Source organism: Dicentrarchus labrax, unplaced genomic scaffold (assembly GCF_905237075.1).
Source record: "Dicentrarchus labrax unplaced genomic scaffold, dlabrax2021, whole genome shotgun sequence".
Lineage (NCBI taxonomy): Eukaryota > Metazoa > Chordata > Actinopteri > Moronidae > Dicentrarchus > Dicentrarchus labrax.
The window spans coordinates 8,898,186-8,922,406 of NW_026136704.1; the positions used below are offsets into that span (position 1 = coordinate 8,898,186).

Here is a 24,221-nt window from a genome sequence, read left to right on the forward strand (position 1 = left end):
TTCAAGATTCAGCAGAGACACACATTAAAAGGCAATGTCCTAATACCATGTCCACCAGACATCCTTCCGCAAGAGTCTGATCACATATCAATACCATCTCCATCAAACAACACCCCAACCACAAGCTGCACTACTGCAACGGACAGCTCGCCACACATGGAGCAATCTGATGGTGCAGTCTCTGATACACTGCAGCTCACACGTGGTCAAAGTCAACTTAAGACAAATCCATCTCAGGCTTCGCTCACCACAGGCCGCAATAGTGCTCAGAACTTACCGCACATGCAGCTACCGGTTAATACAGTCAAGTCAAGGCCTGAACACACTTCAAAGTGTCTGCCTTTCCCACCCATCTCTGACACAGTGCAGCTCACACGTAGTCAGAGTCAACTCAAGACAAATGCACCTCAGGCTTTGCTCACCGGACGCCGCAATAGTGCCAAGAACTTACCGCACATGCAGCTATCGGTTAACAGAGTCATGCTAAAGCCTGAACACACTTCAAAGCATCTGCATTTCCCATCCATCTCTGATACAGTGCAGCTCACACGTGGTCAAAGTCAACTTAAGACCAATCCACCTCAGGCTTCGCTCACCACAGGCCGCAATAGTGCTCAGACCTTACTGCACATGCAGCTACCGGTTAATACAGTCAAGTCAAGGCCTGAACACACTTCAAAGTGTCTGCCTTTCCCACCCATCTCTGACACAGTGCAGCTCACACGTAGTCAGAGTCAACTCAAGACAAATGCACCTCAGGCTTTGCTCACCGGACGCCGCAATAGTGCCAAGAACTTACCGCACATGCAGCTACCGGTTAACAGAGTCATGCTAAAGCCTGAACACACTTCAAAGCATCTGCATTTCCCACCCATCTCTGATACAGTGCAGCTCACACGTGGTCAAAGTCAACTTCAGACCAATCCACCTCAGGCTTCGCTCACCACAGGCCGCAATAGTGCTCAGAACTTACCGCACATGCAGCTACCGGTTAATACAGTCAAGTCAAGGCCTGAACACACTTCAAAGTGTCTGCCTTTCCCACCCATCTCTGACACAGTGCAGCTCACACGTAGTCAGAGTCAACTCAAGACAAATGCACCTCAGGCTTTGCTCACCGGACGCCGCAATAGTGCCAAGAACTTACCGCACATGCAGCTACCGGTTAACAGAGTCATGCTAAAGCCTGAACACACTTCAAAGCATCTGCATTTCCCACCCATCTCTGATACAGTGCAGCTCACACGTGGTCAAAGTCAACTTAAGACCAATCCACCTCAGGCTTCGCTCACCACAGGCCGCAATAGTGCTCAGACCTTACCGCACATGCAGCTACCAGTTAATACAGTCAAGTCAAGGCCTGAACACACTTCAAAGTGTCTGCCTTTCCCACCCATCTCTGACACAGTGCAGCTCACACGTAGTCAGAGTCAACTCAAGACAAATGCACCTCAGGCTTTGCTCACCGGACGCCGCAATAGTGCCAAGAACTTACCGCACATGCAGCTACCGGTTAACAGAGTCATGCTAAAGCCTGAACACACTTCAAAGCATCTGCATTTCCCACCCATCTCTGATACAGTGCAGCTCACACGTGGTCAAAGTCAACTTAAGACCAATCCACCTCAGGCTTCGCTCACCACAGGCCGCAATAGTGCTCAGAACTTACCGCACATGCAGCTACCGGTTAATACAGTCAAGTCAAGGCCTGAACAAACTTCAAAGCGTCTGCATTTCCCACCCATCTCTGACACAGTGCAGCTCACACGTGGTCAGAGTCAACTTAAGCCCAATCCACCTCAGGCTTCGCTAACCACAGGCCGTACTAACGCTACAAAGAGAAGAGCTCACCACAATTCAGCAGGAGGACTCTTTAAATAGAGAGGTCCAAATATGGACGGGTGTTTGTTCGGGTTTACTCCGGGTGCTCCGGTTTCTTCCCACAATCCTATTTAATATTATTGAATTAATATGAATAAAAAAGAATAAAAACAACACACCCTCCTCAGAACATAGTCAGCCACCACTGCTGAGAAGGTTCAGCTCACATATCATCAAGCCTAGTTCATCAACTTCAGGGCCCGCTCACCACAGGCTGCACCAACCAAGAGCTCACCAACGGCTGGTTCGCACTGCCGACCTAAGCAGCGTGTGTGCATGGCGGAACGTTTTGCCTTGGAACGCTGCTCAGGTCGGCAGTGCGAACCAAGTAAAAAATTCAGCCAGAAAGTACGATTCTTACCATGTCCAATAACTGGCTTAGGCTGCACCTTCTCCATGTATGAACCAAATGAGGTCCAAATATGGAAGGGTGTTTGTGTGGGTTTTCTCCAGGTACTCTGGTTTCCTCCCACAGTTCTTAATAAATCAAAATTAAAAGGCAATGTCCTAATACCATGTCCACCAGACATCCTTCAGCAAGAGTCTGATCACACATCAACACCATCTCCATCAAACAAAACCCCAACCACAAGCTGCACTACTGCAACGGACAGCTCGCCACACATGGAGCAATCTGATGGTGCAGTCTCTGATACACTGCAGCTCACACGTGGTCAGAGTCAACTCAAGACAAATGCACCTCAGGCTTTGCTCACCAGACGCCGCAATAGTGCCAAGAACTTACCGCACATGCAGCTACCGGTTAATACAGTCAAGTCAAGACCTGAACACACTTCAAAGCGTCTGCATTTTCCACCCATCTCTGACACAGTGCAGCTGACACATGGTCAGAGTCAACTTAAGCCCAATCCACCTCAGGCTTCGCTAACCACAGGCCGTACTAACGCTACAAAGAGAAGAGCTCTCCACAATTCAGCAGGAGGACTCTTTAAATAGAGAGGTCCAAATATGGAAGGGTGTTTGTTCGGGTTTACTCCGGGTGCTCCGGTTTCTTCCCACAATCCTATTTAATATTATTGAATTAATATGAATAAAAGAGTAATAAAAACAACACACCCTCCTCAGAACATAGTCAGCCACCACTGCTGAGAAGGTTCAGCTCACATATCATCAAGCCCAGTTCATCAACTTCAGGGCCCGCTCACCACAGGCTGTACTAACCAAGAGCTCACCAACGGCTGGTCCGCACTGCCGACCTGAGCAGCGTGTGTGCGTGGCGGAACGTTTTGCCTTAGAACGCTGCTCAGGTCGGCAGTGCGAACCAAGTTGAAAATTCAGCCAGAAAGTACAATTCTTACCATGTCCAATAACTGACTCAGGCTGCACCTTCTCCATGTATGAACCAAATGAGGTCCAAATATGGAAGGGTGTTTGTGTGGGTTTTCTCCAGGTACTCTGGTTTCCTCCCACAATTCTTAATAAATCAAAATCTATTAAATAGATAAATATTATTATTGTTATTATTTGTTTAACCGTTTCATTGACAATTGCTCAATTGGCTATTAGCCAACATTTTTGCACCACCAGAATTGAATTACTGCAATGTAGTGGTGCAATGGATTACAGTTGATCCGTCATGCGTACGGAGTCTTCAAAGCTTTCTTTAAAATATGTCAGTATTATATGAGTTTAAGAACTTAACAAAACTTTAGTGTTGAGCTATTTTCTTTTGGAAAACACAAACCTGTAATTAGAGAACAAAGCTTACATTGTCATAACTAGGTCACTTTTGATTCAAAATTCAAAAATGTGTTTTCGGAGTGTAAGGGCATTCCACTATCAGCTTGACTCATGGCATGCCCTGTTGACCCAAAAGCAGCGGTGGAAAGTGGCTTAAGGTTAACCAAATTACATAAATATACTGATATTAATTGTGAGTAGCAATTAAGCCTCAACCTTCTGAATAAATTTTTTTTTTAAAGGGCACAACATGATTTACTGAAGCACAAAACACAAAATTGCAAGCAGCGATGAACGGGCCCCTTGCACTCCACGCAACTCGGTGTGTGCTGCGGCCACGTCACGTGCTGTCGTAACCCGTGCGGACCACAACATGAAAATTTTGCATCGCAGCGCTTACTTCATGTTGCCAGTAGGTGCCGCTCTCACTATATCTGAATATTGTCATGTAGACGTGTTCAGGGCGGGACTCTTATCAAACGTGTGAAGTTTCATTGCGATTGGACCATGTACACCTTAGTTGTGAGACGTATTCAGGGTGGGACTGTTACAGAATATGTGAAGTTTATTGGACATTGTACACTGAAGATATGAGTACTATCTTTTTTATGGCCAATCGGTGGAATTCAACACGTCGTCACGGGCATGCGATTTGACGTACAGTCACAAATAGCACAACTTTTGATCAGCAATATTTTTTTACTGTACTGACCAATTTTGACGTTGATCCGATAAATTCCCTAGTAGGAGTTCATTGAAATACAACCCAAAAAAACGCTGAAAGTCTGTGAAATGCCAGAAATGGCATCACATTTCAACATTCGATTCAACCTGGCTGACTCTGATGCCACACCACGGACCTGCCCTTTAATGTACATGCACAAATAGCACAATTTTTAATCAGCTTTGACTGTACTGACCAATTTTGAAGCAGATCCGATGAATTCCCTAGGAGGAGTTTGTTCAAACACAACACGTAAAATCACAAAAATTGACGTGCCTACCCAGTTTCATATCAGTGAAACGTGGCGCCGGGGCTGCTTATTTGAAATACTGTAGGGGGCAAACACGACAAACACGATTTTTGGTATGTGAGATTAGGGCACCAGTGTACACGTACCCTGTGAATTTCATATTCATAACTATTACGGTCTCCGCACAGTGATTTACCCTGCCACCAGTGTTACGGCCGCCGCTGGCTGTCGTTTAGTGTATATTCATTGTGGTGTTTCATGTGTGATTCCCTGTTGAGGATTGGTCCTTCTGGAGCAGAGACCGCCTACTTCCTGGTTGCTGTCCCCTGGCATCTGTGATTGGTGTGGCTGCGATTCCACCAAAGCTACCAATCAGGAGTCTTCAATCAACCCCAGCTGCACTTAAATAGCTTGCGTGTCCACAGTTCAGGGCGGCTGTGAACTAGTGATCAGTTCGCCTCGCTGTTGGTTGCACACCATTGTACCATTGTGTTAGTCTAGAGTGTTTGTATTTCCTAGTATTGCCTGGCCGTTATCTGAGTGGATTCAGCCAGTGCCTTTGTAATCTTTTGAGACCTTTTAAGTTGCAGAATAACTGCTAGTTTGTTTTTTGTACACTAGTTTGTAAGCTTATGGGTGCTGATCTGTTTTTGTTCTTTAGTGTCATTCAGTCATCTTCATTTTGTGTACTAGTTATTTGTCAGCACCTGTATAGCCTCTCTTTTGTTATATTTCATTGTGCAAGCGCACTCTCCTTAATTAATTAAACACCTGATTTTAACCTGAACCTGTCAATTGTTGCATTCCATCTCTTTTCCAATTCCAATTGTATGTTACTGCTCTCCAAATCGAGCCGGGTTGTAACACCAGAGCGCCACCTAGTGGCGGATTATTGTTGTTTTTGTACTATCAAAATACTTCAAAGACTTTTTTTCCCAGGACAGTCCCCAGATGCTACTTGAAAAATTTTGTGGGAATCGGACAAAGCGTATAGGAGTAACATGAAAGAGTAGTTTTTGGACATTTCGTACTCTAACAAAAAGAAAATTCAAGGCGGAAGTGGGCGTGGCCTATATGGGGAGATTCAGCTCCATTCACCAAACGCTAGATATAAGGTTTTTGAATGTGCGACAAACTATGCGTAAGTTATTAGCCTAAATGCCCTTTTCATGATAGTAGCGCCACCTAGTGGACGAACCGAAAGCGATGCATAGACTATTACATTTTTCGCCACGACTGACACGTGTGCCGCGTTTCATGACATTTCGAGCACAGGAAAGCCTCCAAATATGCGATTAATTTGTTACTAAAATAATAATAAGTTTAAAGCATTGAACGGGACCTTGCAGCTGGCGCGTGTCGGGTTGTACTGCGGCCATGTCACGTGCTGTCGGGCTGTGCCGCGGCCACGTCATGTGCCGGTGTAACACGTGCGGCCCACAACATGAACATTTCACGTAAATCAGATCAAAATCGCCATGCAGTGCCTACTTCCTGTTGCCAGTAGGTGGCGCTCTCACTATATCTGAATATTGTCACATAGACGTGTTCAGGGCGGGACTCTTATCAAACATGTGAAGTTTCATTGAGATCAGATAATGTACACTGAAGTTATGAGGATGTGTTCAGGGTAGGACTGTTACAGAATATGTGAAGTTTGTTGGACATTGTACACTGAAGTTGAGTACTATCTGTTTTATGGTGAATGGTCGAAATTTGACGCAATGCCACAACTTTTAATCATGAATGTCTTTAGATTGCGCTGATTAAATTTTAAGTTAATCCAATAAATTCCCTCGGAGGAGTTCGTTCAAATACAACGCAAAAAAACGTCAGAAATTCAAAATGGCCGACTTCCTGTTGGGTTTGGGTTATGGGTCCAAGAGGCTTTTTTGCTTGTCCCATCATGGTACACATCTTCTTCACAGGTTTCCAAATGAGATTACAGTTAGCCCATGTAACTTATATAGACCAACAAACAAACAAACATTTGCTAGAAAAGTGTATTAATGCAGAAAGCAGCCTATGCTAGCAATTAGCTTGTATAATTAGCTCAGCAGCTAGTTAGCTTGTCGCATTCTTGGAGCGCAAAACTAAAGAGGTAAAGAGAGAACGACAGAGACAGAGAAAGACATTTGCCAGTCCATTGGCACTATGTACGAGACTGCAAGACTGACAATGTTACGCTTTTACATTGCAACCAAGCCAAAGGAACTTAAAGATGATGCCAGCGATCTGCATCTGTCCATTGACTGGAATGTCATGTTGGACAAAAGCAAGAGCTTTGTTAAAGTCAGGCTAGTCCATCCAGACCATATTTTCAACTAAGTTCTGAACTAAGTAGAAGAACTGGACATTGGCCTAATCGAAAAGTACTACTGGCAGTTTTTCTGTATTATTCAGACTGCATTGTTAATTACCAAGTAATTGGTACAATTTTAAACGTGACTTTTTCATTAGTCGTGCTTTCAAAATGTTGCTGTATATGCCTTTGCTGAGTTGAATTGAATTCACGTCTTTAATGTTTAGGAAGTGGTATTTTAGCAGTAATCAGCAATTATCCAGTTTGTGAAAACAAGTCTGATATGTAGTTTTTATAAGGCTCTTCTGAGGTTTTCTCAGATGTCATTGTTTTGATACCACATTTCTTCTTAATCAGCCAGTTTGCTGATGCATCTACCGTATATTGTGACACCACAAATCTCAGTTGACAGTAAGATGCATTGTAAGTCTGTTTTTTCGTGGTGATATAATTTTGACTAAGCACTTTGTTCACGTCAGACTACTTCCAGACCAAGGTCACACGTAGACACGTATTACTATTACCATTGTTACTGTATGTATTAAAATTAGCAGTATTACTTAGTGAATGAAAGAATGTCTGAAGTAGAGTTTGATTAAGTCATTCAAATCTGGCATTGTTGTGAGCAACAAAAGTTTTTTAAAATGTTGGACACTTTTTACTGATACATAATACTATATAATGCAGTCTGTCTGTCTGATAAACTTGAGTTCTTACGTTATATGCCGTGTGGATCAACTAGTTTGATGTTGAATGATGACTATTGCTATTGATAATAGCAATGCCAAAGAGATCAGTCATCCTTGTGCCAAATTCTCATGTTTTGAGGTTACTAGAATAAAGTGTGGAGTACAGCTTTAGTATACCTGTATGTATCTGCTTGAACACTTAACATTTACCTCAATTCTACACCATGTTTATGGATGACACTTGGTGTATTTTGTGATACCACAGACCCTGGTTGAATTGCCAGTGTTACCTGTAAAGTGTCAATGATCTTTTACATTAGGTCACTGATGTTTAATGTATGTTTTGATAAAGAGGCTATATAAAACAATTTAAGAGTAGCTTGCAGTTGAGAGGATTTATATTTGACTGTAAAAATGTTAAATGTCACTTTTAACTGTTCATTTAAAGAGTTGAGCCATTCTGGTTCAATCCAGACTAGGCTCTGTGGTTATGAGATTTAACCATGTTATTATTGGTTACCATGATTACCAATAAAAATCTTCCTTTTCCCTCCCCTATCCCTTTTTAGGTAAAAAACATAAGGTTAAAAAGAAGAGTTGTTTGAGAAAGTTAGAAAGCACTTTATTGTCATTCATGTGAAAAATAGTAAAGGTAGTTTGTGCCTTCTCAGGCACTGTGCTAGTCCTATTTCCACACTTTGATGACCCGTCTTATGGTATCCTGTGACACAACAAATCCACATTGAACTGCACAAAGATGTAGCCGATGGTAAACCTGCATTTGTCCATTGGTCATGATCTCATGTTGAACAAAAGTCAGCACTTCATTCTAGTCAGACTGGTTCTTGCTTCTGAAAAGGCCAAGTCTTCTACGTATTCTCTTTAAAGTTGGCACACTTATTACTATGTGGTTGCTGCGTGCTAAGATTGCCAGTATTTCTTTCTTACTCAAAGAGTATAGTTTGATTAAGTCATCCAAATCTGACATTTCAGGCATTGTTGTAAGCAGCAAAACTGAAGTTAATCTATCTGATCACTTAGAGAGACTATGCAGAAATTAAAGAGGGCAAGTCGGTCTCCATAGGAAGGAATGTAATTAGAATTGCGTCATCCATCAGCACAATGACATCGCTGTCAATCTGCACAGAAGAGAGAAAAGAAAAGTAAATTACTTTGTGTATCTTCCATAAATCCTGTTAAATATGGAGGACTGAAAGTGCCACAATTAAATAAATAAATAGACCATTAAATAATTACTTAAATGTGTCATTAATTAATTCAAATACCGATTAATTTTATGTAAAATACATATATAATTATTTCACTATTTACATTTACATTTCATGGTCCTGCGTTGCAGTGCTTCATGAATTACTTAAAACTGTCAAACTCACCCATCAAACTCAGTGGGTGGGGCTAACGCGAATCTAGCCTGATCCATTGCTTTGGTCTGAAGTAGAGTGCCAGGAAGATCTTCATGAGCTTTCTAGGGCAGAGGTCGCTAACAGGCGAGTCTGGACCCAGACACCGTCCTATGCGGACCCAGACCTATAATCAATTAATTATTGAGGATTCTAAATTTTGATGGGGAGCTTCTATTTTAACCAGCACAGCTTTTTTAGTCTTTACGGTATTTGTTTAGCAGATCAGGAAGCTCACAGACCAATCGCATGCTAGTTAAGCCATCCCACGTGATGCTGCTAAGCCAATCAAATCTGTTTAAACAGCACGACTGAATACAGAGATGAGAGCGATGAGAGAGGAGAGACAGACGGAAAGAGAAGTCACAGATACTTGGAGAGGAAACGGAGAGATGAGTGAGTGAGAGACAACAGAAGATTTATGGCGCTCTCTAAGAAGAGAAAGGTGGATAGAAAATCAAGCTTTTAATGGACGGATTCATTCACATTCATTCTTCCCACTGGGAGCACATAACCAGTGTGTCTCATGTTCAGAGACCGTGGCGCTGATTAAAAGTGCCAGTGTGAAACGCCACTATGAGACAAAACACAAAGTTTTCATCAAACATACCCACTCGAGTCTGAACTAAGGTCACAGAAAATAAGCAGGCTCAGATCCCAATATGATCACTCAACCAGTATCCTGACCAGTGTTGGGAGTAATGGCGTTTAAGTATAATGGCGTTACTAACGCAATCTATTGAGTTCAAATAAATACCAAATGTTCTAAAATACTGTATATAGTGTTTTATTCTTTATTCAGTGATTATAAACATCTTTAACGTTATAGAAGATGTTATAGAATGTAATTATAGACCATAAAAAATAGCGTTACAGTTACTTTGCTGAGTAACTAATTACTTTTACAATGTGGTAACTGAGTTACTAACTTACTAACTTACTACTAACTTACTAACGTTAGTAACTAACTGAGTTACTAACTCAGTTACTTTTTGGGATAAGTAATTTGTAACTATAACTAATTACTTTTTTAAAGTAAGATGACCAACACTGATCCTGACCCATTCATTCACTGCCCAACGAGGGAGAGAGGTTAGAGCTCAATTCTCTCACTGAACAACAGAAAGTGTGTAGAAAGATATAAAAGGGAAAGAAAGAGAAACTGTTCAATTGTAAAGATGTGTTGATATTCATTTATAAAATTTGTTGAGACTGTTAATCAAGATATGAAACAGTTTACAAAGAAAAAGGGAAACTCAAGCTGCTGCTACACTTTATTTTTCAAAGTTAAACACTTTATTTTATTTTTTAGACTTAGCAGAGGATGTGGAAGCAGGAGCTGCTGACCCAGAGTTGTAGCGAGTAAAGCAGAGGAACTTATTGAAGTTCTTGGAGTTATTTCCACACTTTCTGACCAAGATATTGACCACAGAGTGACTGCAGATTTAGAAGAAGTAGTCCAATAGCGCCACCCAGTGTATTGGAATGTGTTCACTAGCTCTGCATCGATTCGTTATCTGGAATTGATTTGTCTTGGCTTGATGCGCAGGGTAACCAATCAGGCGTTAGGTTCCGCCTACCAAGTTTTGATTGGTGAGTTTGACAGTTTTAAGTAATTCATGAAGTACTGCCAGGCAGGACCATGATGTGTAAATGTAAATAGTGAAATAATTATATATGTATTTTACATAAAATTAATCGGTATTTGAATTAATTAATGACATATTTAATTACACATTTATGTATTTAATTCCAATTTTAATTAATGAATGACACATTTAAGTAATTATTTAATGGTGTATTTATTTATTTAATTGTGGCACTTTCAGTCCTCCATAGTTAAAGTCCCCCACCACTTGAAAATATATTTTTATTCTTGTTCCTACAGTTGAATGTTTAAGAGTTTGACACTAGAAGGATGTTTTCACATTCATCTGCTGAAAGTGGAAAGTTTATTTGAGCTCAAAAATGTAAATAAAGGGCAGGCCTACGAACATGACTTGTGACATCACAAATAGTTTGGAAGTCAACCCTGGTCCAGTATGCAACTTCTACAGTGTGATCCACCAAAGAGACATATTGTGACCAGCAGGAAAACTTAGAAATTAGATTATGGAAGCTGTAGTGAGGTAGAAGGAGTAGATGACTTTTTAAGGATTCGAATGTAGAAATGATACTGTCTTTGTGGAATAAAACATATCAGACTCACATTATTGTGTCAAACATTTTATGTTGTGATACACATCTGGAGGGCATCTTTAAAGTTAAGCCCCTTAAATGAGTACTAGTGTCAGTAGGTACATAGTTATACTGTCGACTTACAGGCAGGTTACAGGTTAATTGTTGACCACGTAACGTTAATGTTACAGGTTTACCAGGTTACCATTACACTGTGTTTGAGTGAGAGGATAGAGGAATGTGTCATTAGAGACCCAGTGTAATTAAACAATACGGTTGCAGAGTGCAAACCTTTAACTTTTTTGAATACAGTTTCCTTTAAAGGAAAGCATTCATTGTGTGTTTTCTTCATATTGCATTGTAATAGCCTGTTTAAAGTGATCATGTAACAAACAACTAATCAGTACTGATACTGTATGCTAATAGATAAAGGAATGATAATAATACAGTAAATGCTTTGAATTTCTTAGATATAGCTGTACAGTATTCTTAGTAGACCGGATAGCAGCAGATGACAGAAGGCTCATTACAACCAGAAGAGACATATGACTTTTATTGTTTAGAGACTTGAGACTTGACTTGGACTCGTGACCAAAGACTTGAGACTTGACCAAGTCTCACCCCACAAAGACTTGAGACTTGACTTGGACTTGTGACCAAAGACTTCAGATTTGACTTGGACTTGCAAAAAAAGACTTGTGAACATCTCTGGTGCAGTACGAGAGTCTGTCGCTGGTCAGCGGCTCTAACTCCACTTCGGAGGCAGGCATTTAGCTAAAGTAGCTAAGTAAAAAGGCAAACATCTCCCGAAAAACCCAACCTGAGATGAACTCTCTGATATCCAATAGCCCAACCGTGTTAGCGAACAAATTTGAAATTGTTGTTACTTTTCGTTACAAACCAAACCAAACCAAAACATGTTCTTTTCGCTTACCTTTTCCTCTTCCATTAATGAAATGGCTTACTCTGGGACCCCTCGAACACGCAAAAACTGTATTATATCCAACATTTTCTGTCAGTGAATCTCTTGCTAAAGATGATTCCTTACTAGTAGAATCCTTACTAGTCCTGAATTTAAAGTAAAAATTCTGAGAATAAAGTCAAAATTCTTTAAAAATAAAGTCAGAATTCTGAGATTCATGTCAGAATTTTTTTTTTTCATTTAGACTCACATTTGAGTTTTAATTTGGCCCAAATCCTCTTCCGTAAAAAAACAAAAAAACAAAAAAACACATACAAATGTTCAAAAATGTGTGTGTGTGTTTGTGGCTTTGATCTTTGATTCTAGAATCTGGCTTTGATCTTGGATTTTAGAATGGCTTTGATCTGGCTCTATAAATCTGGACAACCCGTAATGTTTAGGGGAGTTCTCTCTTTTTAACAAAGTTAGCAACACTATTACCCTAATTAACCAGTTAACTGGCTATATCAAAGTAATAATGAGAAGATACAAAGACATTGCGAAAATCATTCCAAAGAATATGGAGAAGGAGGAGGAGGAGGACCCATCTGACGATATGGAGGAGGATCTACCAGAGAGTACAGAAATGTTTAGTGCTAAAGACATTCCAAAGATTGTCGAATTGTTTAGGGAGGCTGATGCCGATGATGGTGGAGGATTGGATATGGACGAATTCTGTGTAGTGATGAAGAAATTAGATGGTAATTTGACCACAGAAGAAGTCACTATCCTCCACATGCAGATTGACACAAACTGTGACGGAACTGTGGACATTGGGGAGTTAATGACCTTCCTCTTACACCAAAATAAGGCATCACAAAGAATGGATTTTAAAAATCAATCCTTTCCCAAACCTTTCCAAATAGTACCTGTGGACTGTCATAAAACAGTCGTAAGTACAATATTCCGACCCTTCGACGATAACGTCGAACCTGGTTATGGGGTTTCAACAGAACAAACCAGGCCTTACAAGAAAGGTCAATACCTCACCATCAGCTCAGATGGTGTCCTCAACTTCTGGACTGACAGGTTTGAAACCCCATACACATTTAATTTGAGCAAAAATCAAAAGGCACTCCCTTACTCAAAAATTGAGAAAATGTGTGTTAATGACATGGTGTACATCAGAGAACTCAAACAGCTGGCTGTTGCCACTTCTGACAGGGAACTGTTGTTCTATGATTGTACTGAGTTCCCTACATCTTTTGGAATCTGCCATGCTTTAATTGTTGACAACAGAGTTAATACCATGAACTACTGGTCCGATGGAAAAAAAGCAGTGTTTTCCTTTGGAGATATTAAAGGTTGTTTGTCAGCATTTATCTCACACAACATAAAGAAGTGTGGTCTTTTCCCCAAGGAGGTTTACGAACACCCCTCTCTAAAGGATTATCCAACTGCTTATGTTCAAAAAGTGCTTAAACACCATTCCAAGGACTTCTCGTCATTTGAAGTCCCCATCTTCGGGGATGTGTGCAGTCAGATCCGATACTTTCCGCTACTTGACTCGTTTGCCATCTGTGGTAGGTCATCCAAATCAATGGTCCTCGCTACCCTACCCAAGCCGCCCAGAACCAAAGTCTCTAAAACCATCTTTGAAAGCCACGGACATGCAGAGTTTTTCACCTGTGTTGAATACTCCCCTTCAGCTAGGTATCTGGTGACTGGTGGTACAGATGGCTTATTGCGGGTGTGGTTTCCCCACAAGAGCATGTCGTGCGAACAGGAATTATTGGGACATATCAGACCCATTACTCATATTATGTACAATAGTATGGAAAAAACATTTATCAGTTTATCGGACGACAAGATGGTGCATGTGTGGTCTGAGAATGGCTGGGTGTGCCGACAAAGCTTCCAGGCTGAAGGCATGGGACGGGCCCCTATCTCAAGTGTGTGTCTTAACATACACAACAATGAGTTAGTCGTGGCTAACTCAGATATAGGAAAATGTCTTGGAAGAGGAACAGATGTTTTTAAAGATACATTAACAACACATGACAAACCCTTGTGCTCCGCTCTCTACCACAGCATTTTCAAACAGGTTGTCTCTATTTGCCAAAACGGTGTGGTGACAGTTTGGGATATCACAACAGGAAAAGCTGTGATGGAGTTCAGTGTCACTCCACATCGGCATGTGGGGTTCACTGCCATCTCATTTGACGAACCACAGCGCAGACTATTCACAGTTTCCCAGGATGGGAAAGTGAGACTGTGGAACTTTAACAATGGAACAGAGCTTGGTGTTCTTCCTGTTACCGTGCCAAAGGAGGTAACAGGTATAGTCTGCATAAACGATAGGATATTTGTGTCTGGAAGAGACTCCAAGAAGATTTTTAACCTGGATATCGAGGGATATGACAACAGATTTTTGGAGCATGATTATTTAAATGACGTTACCTCAATGGATGTGCATGAAGACGCACTGGTTACTGCCTCCAGCAATGGAAATATTGTTTTCTGGAATACAGAAACTGCAGAAGTTCTCTACTGGATTAATTCCAGGTTGAGCTCTCGAACACAAATGCCAGACAAAAAAAACACACAAGGACGATCAGGGATTCTACCGGTTGACAAGAGGCAAAATAATGTCAAAGACACTGAGAAAAAAGCTCAATGTAAAAAATCCCCAGCTAAGACTGTGAATTCAAAACCTCTTAGCCCTCTTATTTTATGTCTGAAGACCAGGGCCACCAATGTTCACACAGCCACACTACTGACTTCTGCAGATGGCTTCATCTGTGCCTGGTCTGTTAAAAGCAACGGGGGTCTGTTAGGAAAGTTCAAGGCAGTGAATGACGAAGGTGCAGTCATTACCACCATGTCGACCGATGTCAATGAACATATACTACTAGCTGGGGATAGTACCGGAAGGATTTATCATTGGGACATACAAGGATTTGGCTTTAAAAGACGGGAAGACAAAGGGCGGTGCGTATCACTGTGTCCGCCTCCTCTGTTGGGGACCTGGCACTCTCACCTCACAGCAGTGGTGAGTGTTAAGTGTGACCCTGACTGTAAAAACATAATTACTGCAGGGTTAGATTGCAATGTCCGGATATGGACAAACACAGGCCGCTGCATAGGCCTCTTTGGGAGGGATGAATGGCATTCTACCCAACTCAGCCCTGAGGAGGATACTGACCAGAAACCGGCAGCAAGACCTGGTACGGCAGAGACGAGAAAAGAATCAAGAATCTCTCAAACACCACTTGAGACTACAAGGTCATCACCGCCCACATCAACACTACCAGACCTACCACCTATACGAAATTATCCTGCAAAATTTGAGAGGCTCTATCAAGACATTACAGACACATTAATGGTAATTGACATACCAAGTGATGAGGAATTGTTTAGAAGGTATCGGAAGTTGATGAATATTAAACCAGAACCTGATCACATGGACGACGAGGAGCAGCATCAGTCCAAGAAGGACAAACAGCAGTTTACTAGAAAGGAAAAGCAAAGGTCGACACATACATCAAAGACATCTCCATTAAACACCACCCAAACCACAAGCTGCACTACTGCAACAGACAACTCGCCACACATGCAGCAATTTGATGATGCAGTCAAGCTGCCAAAGTTAAAATATGGACGTGTGTTCAAGATTCAGCAGAGACACACATTAAAAGGCAATGTCCTAATACCATGTCCACCAGACATCCTTCAGCAAGAGTCTGATCACACATCAACACCATCTCCATCAAACAACACCCCAAACACAAGCTGCACTACTGCAACGGACAGCTCGCCACACATGGAGCAATCTGATGGTGCAGTCTCTGATACACTGCAGCTCACACGTGGTCAAAGTCAACTTAAGACCAATCCATCTCAGGCTTCGCTCACCACAGGCCGCAATAGTGCTCAGAACTTACCGCACATGCAGCTACCGGTTAATACAGTCAAGTCAAGGCCTGAACACACTTCAAAGTGTCTGCCTTTCCCACCCATCTCTGACACAGTGCAGCTCACACGTAGTCAGAGTCAACTCAAGACAAATGCACCTCAGGCTTTGCTCACCGGACGCCGCAATAGTGCCAAGAACTTACCGCACATGCAGCTACCGGTTAACAGAGTCATGCTAAAGCCTGAACACACTTCAAAGCATCTGCATTTCCCACCCATCTCTGATACAGTGCAGCTCACACGTGGTCAAAGTCAACTTAAGACCAATCCACCTCAGGCTTCGCTCACCACAGGCCGCAATAGTGCTCAGACCTTACCGCACATGCAGCTACCGGTTAATACAGTCAAGTCAAGGCCTGAACACACTTCAAAGTGTCTGCCTTTCCCACCCATCTCTGACACAGTGCAGCTCACACGTAGTCAGAGTCAACTCAAGACAAATGCACCTCAGGCTTTGCTCACCGGACGCCGCAATAGTGCCAAGAACTTACCGCACATGCAGCTACCGGTTAACAGAGTCATGCTAAAGCCTGAACACACTTCAAAGCATCTGCATTTCCCACCCATCTCTGATACAGTGCAGCTCACACGTGGTCAAAGTCAACTTAAGACCAATCCACCTCAGGCTTCGCTCACCACAGGCCGCAATAGTGCTCAGACATTACCGCACATGCAGCTACCGGTTAATACAGTCAAGTCAAGGCCTGAACACACTTCAAAGTGTCTGCCTTTCCCACCCATCTCTGACACAGTGCAGCTCACACGTAGTCAGAGTCAACTCAAGACAAATGCACCTCAGGCTTTGCTCACCGGACGCCGCAATAGTGCCAAGAACTTACCGCACATGCAGCTACCGGTTAACAGAGTCATGCTAAAGCCTGAACACACTTCAAAGCATCTGCATTTCCCACCCATCTCTGATACAGTGCAGCTCACACGTGGTCAAAGTCAACTTAAGACCAATCCACCTCAGGCTTCGCTCACCACAGGCCGCAATAGTGCTCAGAACCTACCGCACATGCAGCTACCGGTTAATACAGTCAAGTCAAGGCCTGAACAAACTTCAAAGCGTCTGCATTTCCCACCCATCTCTGACACAGTGCAGCTCACACGTGGTCAGAGTCAACTTAAGCCCAATCCACCTCAGGCTTCGCTAACCACAGGCCGTACTAACGCTACAAAGAGAAGAGCTCACCACAATTCAGCAGGAGGACTCTTTAAATAGAGAGGTCCAAATATGGACGGGTGTTTGTTCGGGTTTACTCCGGGTGCTCCGGTTTCTTCCCACAATCCTATTTAATATTATTGAATTAATATGAATAAAAAAAGAATAAAAACAACACAACCTCCTCAGAACATAGTCAGCCACCACTGCTGAGAAGGTTCAGCTCACATATCATCAAGCCTAGTTCATCAACTTCAGGGCCCGCTCACCACAGGCTGCACCAACCAAGAGCTCACCAACGGCTGGTTCGCACTGCCGACCTAAGCAGCGTGTGTGCATGGCGGAACGTTTTGCCTTGGAACGCTGCTCAGGTCGGCAGTGCGAACCAAGTAAAAAATTCAGCCAGAAAGTACGATTCTTACCATGTCCAATAACTGGCTTAGGCTGCACCTTCTCCATGTATGAACCAAATGAGGTCCAAATATGGAAGGGTGTTTGTGTGGGTTTTCTCCAGGTACTCTGGTTTCCTCCCACAGTTCTTAATAAATTAAAATTAAAAGGCAATGTCCTAATACCATGTCCACCAGACATCCTTCAGCAAGAGTCTGATCACACATCAACACCATCTCCATCTAACAAAACCCCAACCACAAGCTGCACTACTGCAACGGACAGCTCGCCACACATGGAGCAATCTGATGGTGCAGTCTCTGATACACTGCAGCTCACACGTGGTCAGAGTCAACTCAAGACAAATGCACCTCAGGCTTTGCTCACCAGACGCCGCAATAGTGCCAAGCACTTACCGCACATGCAGCTACCGGTTAATACAGTCAAGTCAAGACCTGAACACACTTCAAAGCGTCTGCATTTTCCACCCATCTCTGACACAGTGCAGCTGACACATGGTCAGAGTCAACTTAAGCCCAATCCACCTCAGACTTCGCTAACCACAGGCCGTACTAACGCTACAAAGAGAAGAGCTCTCCACAATTCAGCAGGAGGACTCTTTAAATAGAGAGGTCCAAATATGGAAGGGTGTTTGTTCGGGTTTACTCCGGGTGCTCCGGTTTCTTCCCACAATCCTATTTAATATTATTGAATTAATATGAATAAAAGAGTAATAAAAACAACACACCCTCCTCAGAACATAGTCAGCCACCACTGCTGAGAAGGTTCAGCTCACATATCATCAAGCCCAGTTCATCAACTTCAGGGCCCGCTCACCACAGGCTGTACTAACCAAGAGCTCACCAACGGCTGGTCCGCACTGCCGACCTGAGCAGCGTGTGTGCGTGGCGGAACGTTTTGCCTTAGAACGCTGCTCAGGTCGGCAGTGCGAACCAAGTTGAAAATTCAGCCAGAAAGTACAATTCTTACCATGTCCAATAACTGACTCAGGCTGCACCTTCTCCATGTATGAACCAAATGAGGTCCAAATATGGAAGGGTGTTTGTGTGGGTTTTCTCCAGGTACTCTGGTTTCCTCCCACAATTCTTAATAAATCAAAATCTATTAAATAGATAAATATTATTATTGTTATTATTTGTTTAACCGTTTCATTGACAATTGCTCAATTGGCTATTAGCCAACATTTTTGCACCACCAGAATTGGTATGAATATTACTGCAATGTAGTGGTGCAATGGATTACAGTTGATCCGTCATGCGTACGGAGTCTTCAAAGCTTTCTTTAAAATATGTCAGTATTATATGAGTTTAAGAACTTAACAGAACTTTAGTGTTGAGCTATTTTCTTTTGGAAAACACAAACCTGTAATTAGAGAACAAAGCTTACATTGTCATAACTAGGTCACTTTTGATTAAAAATTCAAAAATGTGTTTTCGGAGTGTAAGGGCACTCCACTATCAGCTTGACTCATGGCATGCCCTGTTGACCCAAAAGCAGCAGTGGAAAGTGGCTTAAGGTTAACCAAATTACATAAATATACTGATATTAATTGTGAGTAGCAATTAAGCCTCAACCTTCTGAATAAATTTTTTTTTTAAAGGGCACAACATGATTTACTGAAGCACAAAACACAAAATTGCAAGCAGCGATGAACGGGCCCTCGCACTCCACGCAACTCGGTGTGTGCTGCGGCCACGTCACGTGCTGTCGTAACCCGTGCGGACCACAACATGAAAATTTTGCGTAAATCAGATCATAATCGCATCGCAGCGCTTACTTCATGTTGCCAGTAGGTGCCGCTCTCACTATATCTGAATATTGTCATGTAGACGTGTTCAGGGCGGGACTCTTATCAAACGTGTGAAGTTTCATTGCGATTGGACCATGTACACCTTAGTTGTGAGACGTATTCAGGGTGGGACTGTTACAGAATATGTGAAGTTTATTGGACATTGTACACTGAAGATATGAGTACTATCTTTTTTATGGCCAATCGGTGGAATTCAACACGTCGTCACGGGCATGCGATTTGACGTACAGTCACAAATAGCACAACTTTTGATCAGCAATATTTTTTTACTGTACTGACCAATTTTGACGTTGATCCGATAAATTCCCTAGTAGGAGTTCATTGAAATACAACCCAAAAAAACGCTGAAAGTCTGTGAAATGCCAGAAATGGCATCACATTTCAACATTCGATTCAACCTGGCTGACTCTGATGCCACACCACGGACCTGCCCTTTAATGTACATGCACAAATAGCACAATTTTTAATCAGCTTTGACTGTACTGACCAATTTTGAAGCAGATCCGATGAATTCCCTAGGAGGAGTTTGTTCAAACACAACACGTAAAATCACAAAAATTGACGTGCCTACCCAGTTTCATATCAGTGAAACGTGGCGCCGGGGCTGCTTATTTGAAATACTGTAGGGGGCAAACACGACAAACACGATTTTTGGTATGTGAGATTAGGGCACCAGTGTACACGTACCCTGTGAATTTCATATTCATAACTATTACGGTCTCCGCACAGTGATTTACCCTGCCACCAGTGTTACGGCCGCCGCTGGCTGTCGTTTAGTGTATATTCATTGTGGTGTTTCATGTGTGATTCCCTGTTGAGGATTGGTCCTTCTGGAGCAGAGACCGCCTACTTCCTGGTTGCTGTCCCCTGGCATCTGTGATTGGTGTGGCTGCGATTCCACCAAAGCTACCAATCAGGAGTCTTCAATCAACCCCAGCTGCACTTAAATAGCTTGCGTGTCCACAGTTCAGGGCGGCTGTGAACTAGTGATCAGTTCGCCTCGCTGTTGGTTGCACACCATTGTGCCATTGTGTTAGTCTAGAGTGTTTGTATTTCCTAGTATTGCCTGGCCGTTATCTGAGTGGATTCAGCCAGTGCCTTTGTAATCTTTTTGAGACCTTTTAAGTTGCAGAATAACTGCTAGTTTGTTTTTTGTACACTAGTTTGTAAGCTTATGGGTGCTGATCTGTTTTTGTTCTTTAGTGTCATTCAGTCATCTTCATTTTGTGTACTAGTTATTTGTCAGCACCTGTATAGCCTCTCTTTTGTTATATTTCATTGTGCAAGCGCACTCTCCTTAGTTAATTAAACACCTGATTTTAACCTGAACCTGTCAATTGTTGCATTCCATCTCTTTTCCAATTCCAATTGTATGTTACTGCTCTCCAAATCGAGCCGGGTCGTAACACCAGAGCGCCACCTAGTGGCGGATTATTGTTGTTTTTGTACTATCAAAATACTTCATAGACTTTTTTTCCCAGGACAGTCCCCAGATGCTACTTGAAAAATTTTGTGGGAAATCGGACAAAGCGTATAGGAGTAACATGAAAAAGTAGTTTTTGGACATTTCGCACTCTAACAAAAAGAAAATTCAAGGCGGAAGTGGGCGTGGCCTATATGGGGAGATTCAGCTCCATTCACCGAACGCTAGATATAAGGTTTTTGAATGTGCGACAAACTATGCGTAAGTTATTAGCCTAAATGCCCTTTTCATGATAGTAGCGCCACCTAGTGGACGAACCGAAAGCGATGCATAGACTATTACATTTTTCGCCACGACTGACACGTGTGCCGCGTTTCATGACATTTCGAGCACAGGAAAGCCTCCAAATATGCGATTAATTTGTTACTAAAATAATAATAAGTTTAAAGCATTGAACGGGACCTTGCAGCTGGCGCGTGTCGGGTTGTACTGCGGCCATGTCACGTGCTGTCGGGCTGTGCCGCGGCCACGTCATGTGCCGGTGTAACACGTGCGGCCCACAACATGAACATTTCACGTAAATCAGATCAAAATCGCCATGCAGTGCCTACTTCCTGTTGCCAGTAGGTGGCGCTCTCACTATATCTGAATATTGTCACATAGACGTGTTCAGGGCGGGACTCTTATCAAACATGTGAAGTTTCATTGAGATCAGATAATGTACACTGAAGTTATGAGGATGTGTTCAGGGTAGGACTGTTAAGAATATGTGAAGTTTGTTGGACATTGTACACTGAAGTTGAGTACTATCTGTTTTATGGTGAATGGTCGAAATTTGACGCAATGCCACAACTTTTAATCATGAATGTCTTTAGATTGCGCTGATTAAATTTTAAGTTAATCCAATAAATTCCCTCGGAGGAGTTCGTTCAAATACAACGCAAAAAAACGTCAGAAATTCAAAATGGCCGACTTCCTGTTGGGTTTGGGTTATGGGTCCAAGAGGCTTTTTTGCTTGTCCCATCATGGTACACATCTTCTTCACAGGTTTCCAAATGAGGTTACAGTTAGCCCATGTAACTTATATAGACCAACAAACAAACAAACATTTGCTAGAAAAGTGTATTAATGCAGAAAGCAGCCTATGCTAGCAATTAGCTTGTATAATTAGCTCAGCAGCTAGTTAGCTTGTCGCATTCTTGGAGCGCAAAACTAAAGAGGTAAAGAGAGAACGACAGAGACAGAGAAAGACATTTGCCAGTCCATTGGCACTATGTACGAGACTGCAAGACTGACAATGTTACGCTTTTACATTGCAACCAAGCCAAAGGAACTTAAAGATGATGCCAGCGATCTGCATCTGTCCATTGACTGGAATGTCATGTTGGACAAAAGCAAGAGCTTTGTTAAAGTCAGGCTAGTCCATCCAGACCATATTTTCAACTAAGTTCTGAACTAAGTAGAAGAACTGGACATTGGCCTAATCGAAAAGTACTACTGGCAGTTTTTCTGTATTATTCAGACTGCATTGTTAATTACCAAGTAATTGGTACAATTTTAAACGTGACTTTTTCATTAGTCATGCTTTCAAAATGTTGCTGTATATGCCTTTGCTGAGTTGAATTGAATTCACGTCTTTAATGTTTAGGAAGTGGTATTTTAGCAGTAATCAGCAATTATCCAGTTTGTGAAAACAAGTCTGATATGTAGTTTTTATAAGGCTCTTCTGAGGTTTTCTCAGATGTCATTGTTTTGATACCACATTTCTTCTTAATCAGCCAGTTTGCTGATGCATCTACCGTATATTGTGACACCACAAATCTCAGTTGACAGTAAGATGCATTGTAAGTCTGTTTTTTCGTGGTGATATAATTTTGACTAAGCACTTTGTTCACGTCAGACTACTTCCAGACCAAGGTCACACGTAGACACGTATTACTATTACCATTGTTACTGTATGTATTAAAATTAGCAGTATTACTTAGTGAATGAAAGAATGTCTGAAGTAGAGTTTGATTAAGTCATTCAAATCTGGCATTGTTGTGAGCAACAAAAGTTTTTTAAAATGTTGGACACTTTTTACTGATACATAATACTATATAATGCAGTCTGTCTGTCTGATAAACTTGAGTTCTTACGTTATATGCCGTGTGGATCAACTAATTTGATGTTGAATGATGACTATTGCTATTGATAATAGCAATGCCAAAGAGATCAGTCATCCTTGTGCCAAATTCTCATGTTTTGAGGTTACTAGAATAAAGTGTGGAGTACAGCTTTAGTATACCTGTATGTATCTGCTTGAACACTTAACATTTACCTCAATTCTACACCATGTTTATGGATGACTCTTGGTGTATTTTGTGATACCACAGACCCTGGTTGAATTGCCAGTGTTACCTGTAAAGTGTCAATGATCTTTTACATTAGGTCACTGATGTTTAATGTATGTTTTGATAAAGAGGCTATATAAAACAATTTAAGAGTAGCTTGCAGTTGAGAGGATTTATATTTGACTGTAAAAATGTTAAATGTCACTTTTAACTGTTCATTTAAAGAGTTGAGCCATTCTGGTTCAATCCAGACTAGGCTCTGTGGTTATGAGATTTAACCATGTTATTATTGGTTACCATGATTACCAATAAAAATCTTCCTTTTCCCTCCCCTATCCCTTTTTAGGTAAAAAACATAAGGTTAAAAAGAAGAGTTGTTTGAGAAAGTTAGAAAGCACTTTATTGTCATTCATGTGAAAAATACTAAAAGGTAGTTTGTGCCTTCTCAGGCACTGTGCTAGTCCTATTTCCACACTTTGATGACCCGTCTTATGGTATCCTGTGACACAACAAATCCACATTGAACTGCACAAAGATGTAGCCGATGGTAAACCTGCATTTGTCCATTGGTCATGATCTCATGTTGAACAAAAGTCAGCACTTCATTCTAGTCAGACTGGTTCTTGCTTCTGAAAAGGCCAAGTCTTCTACGTATTCTCTTTAAAGTTGGCACACTTATTACTATGTGGTTGCTGCGTGCTAAGATTGCCAGTATTTCTTTCTTACTCAAAGAGTATAGTTTGATTAAGTCATCCAAATCTGACATTTCAGGCATTGTTGTTAGCAGCAAAACTGAAGTTAATCTATCTGATCACTTAGAGAGACTATGCAGAAATTAAAGAGGGCAAGTCGGTCTCCATAGGAAGGAATGTAATTAGAGTTGCGTCATCCATCAGCACAATGACATCACTGTCAATCTGCACAGAAGAGAGAAAAGAAAAGTAAATTACTTTGTGTATCTTCCATAAATCCTGTTAAAGTCCCCCACCACTTGAAAATATATTTTTATTCTTGTTCCTACAGTTGAATGTTTAAGAGTTTGACACTAGAAGGATGT

At 41.8% G+C, this 24,221-nt stretch overlaps 1 pseudogene; it reads left to right on the plus strand.

The window, feature by feature from the left end:
- The window catches only part of LOC127361995 (WD repeat-containing protein on Y chromosome-like), a 38,584-nt pseudogene that overhangs the window by 3,076 nt on the left and 11,287 nt on the right, over positions 1-24,221 (plus strand).